We start from the raw sequence: 12552 nt of genomic DNA, 5'->3' as shown, positions 1-12552 counted from the left end.
CCCTTACCCCTGAAAAGCTTGAGGCCCTAAGGACCCAGAACCATAAAAATGTTGTGGGTCCTGATCAGAATGTGCAGGCCCAATATTTTAGTGACAATATATGTAATTCAAAACATGTGACAACATTTGCTAACTTACATCCTCGAAAATTATAGTCGTTTCACTTACAGACAACAAACGCCGATCGAGATAAAAACTGAAATTACTGAATTATATTTTCTGAGTTATTGGGCATAAAAAAGCTGTCGGCCACAAAGACCTGCAGAAAACAAAAGTTGTGGGTCAGAGTGGTTTTCAGAAAAGTCTGCCCCTTATACATAGTGTAACTGTTCTGGAAGGTTTCATAATATTCTGTGTTACACTATAAAAAGTCTATGCGGTTGCAGTACCTTGTAGTGTATATTATAAGGGTATGTAAATAAACTCACCTAAAATTCATATCCAGTGCCAACAGCTTCAATATTCGGAAAGGATAACCAGACACTCTCCGTTTATCTATTATCTCGTAGCCATACTCATAGCTAATGTTCTGAAGGTAAAGGGAAATAACATGCATTTTAAGCTGTTAACGTTTCACTGACAGGTATGTATGCACATGTTAAAAAGCATCGCAATACCCATATTCATGCTGGGTATCAATATGTTACCGTTACCGTTACCATGATAGCTACGGAACTTATCCAGACCTAAATTTAAGTTACTGGATAACTCAACACTCAAGGAATAATTAAATGGCAAATTTAAACGAAAAGTACGAAAAATGATATGGGAAGCAAACATGGCAAAATTTTACTCATTTTGTAACGAGGGTCCCATGACGTTAACGAGTAATGTCTTTTTCAGGATTTTGGCATACAAATCTCAAGAAATCACGTAAGTATTAATAACCGACCACAGTGTCAATATCTGGTGTAACCTTTGCCAACTGCAATACTTCTCTGACCCTGCTCCTCAGACGTTGAAATTGACGTTGAGGTATGTGCGTTCCATACTGATGGAGGGCTTGTTCCAAGACATGAGGAATCTCTCTGGCGTATTCTGCTACCCATAATGTCCCAAACATGCTTTATTGGAGATCTTGACTCCTAGTGATCCAAGGTAGGGTTGCTACTGCCTTTACTTACACAATTACGTGAGAAATATCACCACGTCCACGACGTGACAATGTCGTCCATGATGTCTGGCCTTGTGTTCATGGGATGTTCATCGAAATGTGGCACAACCCTGTCTGGGTTATCCGTGGTGTACTGTTCTTCTTTGAGATTTTCTCTGATCGTCACCAGATCGAGTTTATAGACATGCAAGAGGTACCCTACACCGCCAATGAAGCCCATCAAACAGCACTTGTTCCAAGATATACTGTTGTTCATATGTAGTGTTTCTGCGCCACGCACATAATCAAAATATATCGACCTTCGTCCGACAAGTGGACCCTTCCCAAGAAGTCAAATTCCGATGACGACAGTGCTTGCCACAAGCTGCTCGTGCTGCTCTGTGTTCTGGGGTTAGCAAAGGAGTTCTGCTAGAACTCTGATTGCATACCTGGCCGATTTTAGGTAATTTTGAACCGTTCCTTTGGACAAACTCTTTTCTAAAGGGATTATATTCTCTCTTGGAGTTGTCACTCGTTGTCGACCTGAACACTGACGGACCTTAACGCCCTTATATTGCTGATAGTCAATGGATGATAGCCAACATCTCTAAGCAATAGCCCTCATTGACATCCCAGCATTCCACATACCAGTAACGTGCCATGTTTCACCAGTTATCAGCAGAGGAGGCTATATTTGCTTCCAAAACTAGGGTTTGTAGCTGTAAGGACAGTTTAGTGAAATTTGATGTTTGTTTAATGACAGGTACACGTACTGCACATGAGACTCGCCTTTGGTCATGGCACATGTATATCTAAAATGGCTGGACAGGTAAAAATATACTAGAAAACCCGTTGTATTGTATGCATATATATAGCTATATGGGAGTTAAATTCAAAGGCGTTGTGATACATTTTTCTATGTGTATAACTATTTTATGTATTTCGTGAGGACATTGTTGTTTGTTTGCTTGCACTTAACGTCGCACTGAGCAATATTTCAGCTATATGGCAGCGGTCTGTAAATGATCGTGCCTGGACCAAACAACCCAGTGGTCAATAGCATGAGCATCGATCTACGAAACTGGGATACGATGACATGTATTAACCAACTCAGCGAGGCGGACCACCGATCCCTTTCCTTTAGTCGCCTCTTACCTTGCGAACTTGCGAACATTACTCTTGTAATAATGTTATTAGTACCAAACACATATCAGCGTCAGTTACCTTCATTACGACAGTTAGCTGTCGGCCGTTGTAACCAAACTTCACATTGGGGAACACTTCTGTAAGATTTGTGTCTGTTTCGTCAGAGAGAGCAACTGTTCTGAAAGCACGTCCACTCGGGTAAAACATCAGTGTCCACATCCTTGACTTTATGTCACGTCCCTGTTACCAGACACAGATGCATGAATGAACATGGACGGAACCAAGGGGGAAGGGAGGGTTCGAACTAACCTCCACCAAATCACACACCCAACCCCCTCCCCACCGCTTTGAAAATTCCTGGATGCGCCTATGAATGAATATTTGACTACTTCGTTCATTGTCAAAGTTTCTGACCTAACGGAGTGTACTCTCCGAGAAATGCACCCGGACCAAGACAAAATACTCTGTCATTTGTCAGTCGGACGTCAACATGTTGTCGGTTATTGACATACTAACCGGTGTTGCTAGTATAATAGGCATCTAGACATTCGGAAAAGATAATGTAATCCATTCGATTATAAACACGGAAATGTCCAATCATGTGTATGCATTGATAACGGCTAACACTTTTCATTTACTTATCTCAGGTTAGTTGCATTCTTGAGTTTACCAGTGATGTGTTCACAGTTCGTTCATTCTTTCCTTAATCCAGAAAGAATTACTTTTCGACATTAAGTACACCACTATCAGAAGAATGCGACGTTGTTGTTTTTTTGGAAACAGTAATTAAATTAAACGGTTAGAAAATGACAATTTGAAATTTCAGTTTAAAACTCACTTTAAATAAACATAACAACATTTGGTTATATATCATATATCATATAAATATCTGTTTATTTGAGCTGCCAGTGTTGCCAAATTAAAATTTGATGCTTTATGTGTTTTTGCAAAGATATCAATATCAGAGAAAAACATTATAAAAGGTCAAGATTATATATAAGAACACAGTTAGGGTTTTACACCGCTTTTAGCAATATTTCAGCAATATCACTGCAAGGACACCTGAAATGGGCTTCACACATTGTACCCATGAGGGGAATCGAACCCGGGTCTTCAGCGTGACGAGCGAACGCTTCAACCACTAGGCTATGCAACAACAGAGTTAGGACAATTTCTTTCTTTGGAGGGAATAATAACCTACATGTTATAAATTTTAGATATCTCGTGCAGATTATTGCTATTAAGAGCGGTTTATAATGTATGAATTTTTCTCTCCACGTTTTGTCATATGGAACGTGTCATCAACATATCCACATAGCTTTTACGGTGCATTAAAAGAAGATTGAAAGAGAAGTGTAAGGGATACAACACCTGTAATGCCCAATTTTCATGTCACAAAAGCACTAATATTAGGATTACAAGTTGCTTGCTTGCTGCCTATGTTTCATCATACTCATGAGGCGAGATGTTACTTCAGGCCATCTATCACTGGATCCAGACTAGATATGATTCCCTTCACGGTATAATACACGAGTGAATGAGTGAGTATGTCCTTTACGCCGCTTTTAGCAATATTGCAAAAATATTACCGAAGAGAACACCAGAAACTGTCTTCACACATTGTACCCACGTGGTGTCATACAAGACATTTTAATGCAAATGAACAAGTTCACAAAAATATTCCTGATTAATTAATAATTCAAAGAAGAAATACTTCACCTGTCCTTTAGGCAGTTCCAACAACGCCACGTTCTCCACCAGAATGTTGCTGTCCAGGAGAACAGGTAAGTCATCGGATGTCCCGAGAATCAGCACCTGTGAGATGTGACAGAAGTCCACAGAGGCGTTGGATCTCGTTCCACAGAGTCCAGACTAGTGAAGGAAATATAATTTTCACGTTAAAGTTATCATGTAACAATGTGTACACAAATAGAGGACCAACTGTTATGTTGCTTGATCGTAGCGAAAAATATTAATGTGAAAACCAAAAATATCTACATTGATACAATTTGCCAGTGGTGATGAAAGAACGACAGATCTACAGAGAACTATGATTGTGTTGCGGTCTACTATGTCGTTTCAATGGGTTTACCTAGGGTTTCTTAACAGACGAGTGCTTGACGGAGTTAGATCAGGGGAATATGGTGGTAGGTGACGGAGTTAGATCAGGGGAATATGGTGGTAGTTGACGGAGTGAAACGCCACCCTCTTCAGTTGTAGCCAAATGTCAGTGATTGATTTGTGCACTTGAGCATTCTCCTTGAGGAAGAACACACCTTTTTGTAGCTTTCCACTTCTCTTAGACTCGAGATGCCTTACTAAGAAAGTGTAATCCGGGACATAACATATGTTACATTATTACTCGCCCTCGGAAGATACTGCAGTGTAATATTTTCACGGCAATATTGCACTAGTGTAATACTGCTAGACATATGACGTCATACTGATTACAGCGCTTGACTGGCGGAAAGTTGATATGAGAATCATCACACTGTAGGCAGTTTCTATCAATTTATGTTGGAGAGTAATAAACAGAATACTAAACTCGCTTCCGTGAAATACCATTTGTATTAAACTTGTGAAAATCATTAACACGTTCAATAAAATTGGTATTACACGGAAGGTCGTTTAGTATACTCTATTTTGACTACTTCTTAAACGGCATTGTGGAGTTGTCGTACATAAAGCTCTGGATGGAGATGAAATTTCTTATGATAATAGAATTGGTTTTGTTGGTATTTTGTTAACAATGTAAAAAGCTTGGGAAATAAACGAGTGTCTATTGTCTAATGTACCAATGACCCCTGACCAAGAAACATTACGCTGTGATTTGCCAATATGACATGTCGGGAGTAATCTACATACTGGCCGGTGTTGCTAGCACACTAGGCCCCATCGGGGTCATTTTCATGTCTACCCCGGCCATGTGTAGCTTCTGCCGACCACCTCTCCATGTGCCAAAGGTCTGTGGCCCCTGTATATTTTACTGATTCCTGTCTGACACAAACTGAATCAGGCTTTTGTCTTCGAGTCCATGGAGGAAGCAAATGTACTGTAAGTCCCCACGGTGATCTACATCCCGTTGTTGGCCTGTTGATCTATAGCCTGTTTTTACATTGTCTTGTCATTTCTAGTTTTAGATTTATTTACTAGTTTTAAATGGATATATGTGATGCACTAGTAGTTTAACTGCTCTTCGTCAACAGGCTTTTAATTTCTAATTTATTGACCTATAACATAATTATTAATTGTACTCGTCACAATATGGCTGAAATATTGCCGATGTGTCGATAAATATTGACTCACTCACTCACTCATTTTTGTCTTCGAAGTGAGGATGAGAACTGATCAATCAACCCCCGTATATACAATATACATGTAAGATCAGTATGTTGCCTCATTCTGTCTGCTATGAAGTAACATGACTTCTATGTTCATTGTGTTTTTATGTATGAATGTGATACATGACTAACCAATTGACGTAAGACTGAAACAGTGGTGGTGACGTCACAGATGAGCAGCACGAGGATGTGGGGCGTGAACACCTTCTCCACATCTTGCAGGCTTGTTAGAAGGAATTCCTCTGTTGTGGAACTGATGTCATAGTCCACATGGTAGATTCCGGACTCTTCCAAGGAGAAGACAAAGGAAGGATCTGAAACACCTTCCTTATGATCGAGTCTGAACCATACAATCTAATGATTAGCATCATGAATATTGATCTATGCTTTTGAAATACCATAACATGCATAAGCAATGTCCGCTGATCTGACCATCCAACTCCTCAGTCGCCTCTTCTGACAAGTAAGGGTTGCTGAAGATCAGTTCTAACACGGATGTTTAAGTGTGCTCAAGTGTTTAAGTATATGTCACGTGTGGAATCATTTACTGAGGTAATACAATCATTTCTCAGTTTTCAAAAGATTCATTACAGGTGTGTCATCCCACAAAGAATGAGACCCGTAAAGATCCGGGTTACAATTGATCTTCAGTAACCCATGCTAGTCGTAAGAGGCCAGTAACGGGATTGGGTGGTCAGGCTCGCTGACTTGGTTCACACATGTCATCGTATCCCAGTTGCGTAGATCGACGCTCGTGCTGTTGATCACTGGATTGCCTGGTCCAGACTCGATTATTTACAGACCGCTGTCTTATAGCTGGAATATTGCTGAGTGCGGCGTAAAACTAAGCTCACTCATCCCACTCAGAATGACTAAATGGATTTTTACGGCACAGATGATGAGACAAAGTTAGGTCAACACTATTGCAGTCGTTAAGTGTTGTTATTTCTGACAAACACTAGCTTAACATTGCCATACATTGAATTAGAACGTGTAATAACACAAACATATGAGTTTATCGGTCGCTCAGTATATCTTGCCCGATGTTCATTCTAACTTAAGACTTTTGCAGCACTATATGATCGGTAACAACTATGAGAATCATTGCAAAAATGTTTTGAATGAACTGGTAATCAGTACTGTAGTTTGTGAAGTAGGTTATCAGACATGTCCCAGTAACACCCCACTGGTGTTGGACGAGGCAGTTAAAGTAACTGAAACAGGAGTAATCGGGGTACCATAAACCAGGGACTATAATCACACGTTTCTGATGGTAAGGATGACAATACTGGGTCGTAGTCCTCCCCGGAATCTATCAGAGTTGGCCCCAGAAACATGACAGAAAAGTATTGGATCTCGACATTACTATAAGATACCACACAGAGTATAGGGACGTTTTGTAGAACGTGTCCGTCACGAGCATTGGCGCTTTCAGCACAAACTAAGACTTGACACATGTTCGAAATGGAACCCCAAGAGAAAACGAAATCTTTGTAATGTTTTTTGGCACCTTCAAACACCGTTGTGTGGAACGCAGATGTACCGGCACCCGTGAAGAGCCACCTCCTCGTGGTGGGTGCTGGGTAACGCAAAGCCCTATTCAACCCCCTGTTGTGGACCCGGGGTATATTTGGTCCACCAACCCGTTTGCCGTGGGTTGCGCCCCTGTGTCGGTGGAGGAAGGGAGTCTGGTGGTTGAGGGCACTGGTTCCAGGAACAGTGTTTCTTTGTCCAACACACTGCTTCGCCCCTGACTTCACCTAGACGGTTGCTCATGGGCCAATCTGGTGGAATCATTAATCTTTTAATTTTTATGCTGGAGTATATCATCCGAGTATCCTTGGTGCTGCAAGTCGGAGATCCGCTTGTTTTTAGCATTGTCCTTGTGATACTCCGTGGCGGGTGGGGAGTTCGGATGACGAACCTTGAGAAATTAACAATTGCTTACGAAACCCTCCTAAAAAAACAAACGTCCACTAGACACTGATCTAGTTGATAATGATCAAAGACTGTCCTCGTCCATTGAATACTGGCCACGATTTCTTGTTATTGAAACTGTTGACAAGACTCCATTGAAGTTGAACCCTTTTGCCATATCTAAGGGTATACAGAGCATTGCTGGTGATGTCAAGAATATTAAAAGTTTACGTTCCGGTGCTCTTCTGGTTGAATGTGGGAAAAGGCAACAAGCCACCAACCTTATGAGGACAGAATCGTTTGTCAGCGTTCAGGTCACCGTCACGCCTCATAAAACATTAAACACGAGCAAGGGAATCATCAGAGACCGTGATCGATACTTTGCAGATATGTCGGAACTTGACATCGTCTCTGAGATGAAAGATCAAGGCATACTCTATTTCAAACGTTTCACAACCCGGAAAATGATGCTGTTATAGAGACAAATACCTACCTGTTTTCATTTTCTTCACCAAATGCTCCAAAATCTCTAAAGGCAGGATATTGTAACATCAATGTTGACACGTACATTCCGAACCCTCTAAGGTGCTTCAAATGTCAAAAGTTCGGTCATGGCGTAAATACTTGCACATTGCCTGTTGTATGTGCTCACTGTGGTGAAAAGACACATACATCAGAAGATTGTGACAGTAATGTTAAAAAATGTACCAACTGTGAAGGGAATCATCCATCTTACTCTAAAAACTGTCCTGTTTGGAAACATCAAAAGGAGATAAATAGAATCAAATTTACCCAAAACATCAGTTTTGCCGATGCCAAAAAACTAGTTCAAAGCTCAGAGCGTAGGGAGAGCTATGCCTTTATCACCAGAACACCGTCAGAAGCAACCACTAAAATGTCAAAGCCATCTGCATGCTGTCAGACAAACCTGACCTGGGTTAAATCCGAATCGCCTCTGATATTCTCACCTGCAATATCGACCCAAACAACAATATCAGTTCCTAGTACGTCTCAAAGCCAATGTGAAACATCCTCTGATCTTGACGCATCAGTTGACATAAAAGTCTACACAGCCCCTTAAAGGCAAAGGTAAGAAGCCAGATTCTTTGAAAAAAACTCAGTGGCCGAGCCCCAAAAGTGTCAGAAAATCAACTCAACTTATACAACAAATATGGTCCCTTGAGGACATGGATGTGTCCGAAACTGTCCGTTCTAGGGCGCACAGCTTGTCGCCCATCAAAAAAGTACGGGGAAGATCCCAAATAAATCCCCCCAAAAGATAGTTTATCACAATCATATTATACAGTGGAATTGTAGAGGACTGAGGACTAATTTCAGTGAATTACAACTTTTAGTCCAGCATTTAACACCATCAGCTATCTGTCTGCAGGGGACCTATTTAAAACAGACAGATGCTTTTGTCCTGCGTTCTTTCAATGCATACCATTGTCTTTCACTTCTGGGTGACAGGGCCACTGGAGGATCTTCAATCCTAGTCAAACAGAACGTTATCCATAGCCCTGTTGCACTCACTACTAATCTTCAGGCTATTGCAGTGCGACTAACTTTGCACGTTGCTCTCTTTATATATCTCCGTCTTCAACGTTTCACAAAACCGATCTTCAAGCTCTATATGACCAACTCCTGAAGCCCTGTATATTATGGGAGATTTAAATGGACACAACCCACTCTGGGGTAGTGCAAATACAAACGCTAAAGGTAAATTACTCAAGGAGTTTTGTTCAGATAATGATTTATGTATTTATAATGATGGTTCCAACACATATTTACACCCTGGTACAGGAACCTATTCTGCTCTCGACTTGTCAGTCACACATTCACAACTACTAAATGAATTTGAATGGTCAGTCCACGATGACCTCTGTGGAAGTTAGCATTTTCCTACTATACTAAAACCTGTAACTCCATCTGATGTACCTCCAACATCAAGGCAGAATTTTACGAAGGCTTACTGGGCTTTATATGAAACACTGTGTGCTACAAAGCTGAAACCTGAACTTTTTATTGACGTTCCTGATGCTATCAACTGTTTTTCTGATGAACTGAATACCATAGCTGATGAATTTATTCCACGGTCCTCTGCAAATCCACATATCCGAAAACTATGGTTCAACGATGAGTGCAAACAAGCTAGGAAAGCAAGGAAAAAAGCAGAACATTATTTCCGTCGCCAAGGTATGGAACATGGTCCAGAAAATTAAAGGTAAAGGTACTAAATCTAGTGCCCATCATCTTAAACATGGAGATCAATTACTTACCGATAAATCAGATATTGCGAATAAATTGGGTTAAACTCTTGCTAAACACTTTTCCTCTTCTAATTATGTGCCTACATTCCAACAATATCAAAAACAAGAAGAAAAGAAAACTATTAATTTCAATTCAGATAATGGGGAAGATTATAATGAACATTTTCTATTCATAAACTCCATACTGCTCTTGACCAAGCTCACGATACTGCTACAGGTGCTGATAACATACATTATCAACTCCTGAAACACTTGCCAGAATCATGTTTAGAGACGCTCTTACACATTTTTGATGATATTTGGACGTCAGGTAAATTTCCTCCCTCATGGCGCGATGCTATAGTGGTACCAATACCTAAACCTGGACGTGATCATACGAATCCGTCCAATTATCGACCGATTTCACTAACAAGCTGTGTTTGCAAAACCATAGAACGCATGATAAATAATCGACTTGTTTGGTACTTGGAAACTAATAACCTTATAACAGATATACAATGTGGTTTCCGTAAAAACAGAAGTACTGTCGATCACCGAGTGCGTTTGGAATCATTTGTTAAAAACGCTCTATAAGCAGCAAATTTCAAGTCCGAGTGGGTTCTACCCTGTCTGATCATTACAATCAGGATCAGGGTGTCCCACAAGGCAGTATTTTGTCTGTCACTTTATTTAGTATCAAGATCAACAGTTTATCCAAGGTTTTAAATGATTCAATTGATGGATCACTTTTTGTGGATGATTTTAATATTTCTTGTCGTGGTAAAAATATGCATACTATTGAACGGCAACTGCAGTTGTGTTTAAACAAGATAAATAAATGGTGTCTTGAAAACGGCTTTAAATTTTCTAAATCCAAAACTAATTGTATACATTTCTGCCGTAAATACAAACCGCATAAAGACCCAGAACTATCTCTAAATGGCACACCCATCAAAGTTGTGAAGGAGGCCAAGTTCTTGGGTATTATTTTTGACTCACACTTAACGTTTCTACCACATATTAAATCCCTTAAAACTAAATGCCTGAAGGCACTTGACTTGTTGAAAGTCGTTTCCAATTCTAAGTGGGGAGGGGATCAAGCTACCCTCCTACATCTATATCGATCACTGGTACGTTCCAAACTTGATTATGGTTCCATCGTTTATGGTGGAGCCTGCAAAAGCAACCTCAAACTATTAGATTCTGTCCACCACCAAGGTCTAAGACTTTGTCTTGGGTCCTTTAGAACTTCTCCTGTTGACAGTCTCTACGTCGAGGCCGATGAGCCATCTCTTACACAACGCCGTATAAAATTATCCTTGCAGTATGTAACAAAACTATATTCTAATGAGTCAAATCCTGCATTTAACTGTGTTTTTAATCCTCTTTATGAGGATCTGTACAACAAAAAAGCCTTCTCTTGTTCCGCCTCTTGGTTTGAGAATTAAACCATTCATTTCTGCTGCCGGCATTGAGCTGGAAAATATATCTCCTTCCCGTCTTCTTTCTTCTCCTCCTTGGCAACTGGTGAGGCCTGAAGTTGACCTAACTCTGACAAAGTTTAAGAAATCTGTAACTAATGAATTACAATATAAACAAGAATATAATCAATTAAAAAATAAATATAATACATACAAATCCTTATTTACAGATGGGTCCAAGGATGGTGGCGCGGTGGCATGTGCCACTGTCATTGGATCCAGAACAATATCTTCTCGACTACCAAATAACAGCTCTATTTTCACAGCAGAAGCTAACGCCATATTAACAGCTCTTAAATATATTAATAAACACCGTAAATATAAACAATACATAATATTTTCCGATTCTCTGTCGTGTCTTCAGGCTATTAAAAATCTTTCTTGTAAACATCCACTTTTATTAGAAATTATTGAATTGTATAATGAGCTTGCTACTGGCCAATGCGACATCGTCTTTTGTTGGTTACCCAGCCACGTTGGCATTTCTGGGAACACAATGGCCGATCTTGCTGCTAAGGCAGCACTCAACAAATCTGTGACACCACTTCTGATCCCATACTCTGATTACAAAGCTGCTATTAGATCTTATATCCGTGATCTGATGCAAAAGAAGTGGGACACCCAAGTAGGTATCAATAAATTACATGCAATAAAACCAACTATCGGTTACACCTACTTGGGTTGTCAGTCCAGATTTGAAGAGGTCATCATACGACGATGTCGTATTGGCCACACAAGATACACTCATGAGTGCCTATTGAAAGGTGAGGATCCTCCGTTTTGTATCCCTTGTGATGAAAGAATCACGGTCAAGCATGTCCTGCTTGACTGTGTTGAATATTCCATCACAAGGGATATCTATTTCAAATCACAAACTATGAAGGATCTTTTAGTAATATAAGTTCTCATTTAATTATTGCATTTTTAAAAGAATTAGACATGTTAACTGATGTGTAAATAGATACATATTCTATTATTGGTAGTTTAGATTGTGGCTGTACCCTCAAAGGGGGTTGAAGTAGCGTAAAATTATCGTCCTCCTGAGAGGGTACGTAAGTCCTGAAACATTCAAAGGAAATTTAAATTTACCAGCTGTTTTAAATGTAGTATTCTTGTCATTTTAATTTTGGCTAAATTTGACTTCAATCGTCAGCGGTTGAAGGGATGATGTAAATCCAAATAGGGTCCATGCAGGTAGCAAAAGTACTGTAAGTCCCCATGGTCCCTAGTTTGGTGATCTACCTTCAGTTGTTGGCGATCTATAGCCAGTTTATATTGTATTGTCCAAATAGTGCTATTAGTTTTAATTTTCCACACTAGTTTTA

General features: G+C 40.0%; 1 long non-coding RNA gene across 1 annotated transcript in view; it reads left to right on the top strand.

Moving 5' to 3' along the window:
• The first annotated feature begins 1229 nt into the window (after nt 1-1229).
• Nucleotides 1230-12552, top strand: part of LOC124265611 — a 25853-nt gene continuing 14530 nt past the window's right edge. The window contains exon 1 of the long non-coding RNA XR_006895493.1: nt 1230-1244. This is a non-coding gene — a long non-coding RNA (uncharacterized LOC124265611). The remainder of the gene's footprint in view (nt 1245-12552) is intronic.

This window comes from Haliotis rubra, unplaced genomic scaffold (genome assembly GCF_003918875.1).
Source record: "Haliotis rubra isolate DU_JTF1 unplaced genomic scaffold, ASM391887v1 Scf987, whole genome shotgun sequence".
Classification (NCBI taxonomy): domain Eukaryota; kingdom Metazoa; phylum Mollusca; class Gastropoda; order Lepetellida; family Haliotidae; genus Haliotis; species Haliotis rubra.
Note: the sequence above shows the minus strand (reverse complement) of the source record. Positions and strands in the feature narration are given on the sequence as shown.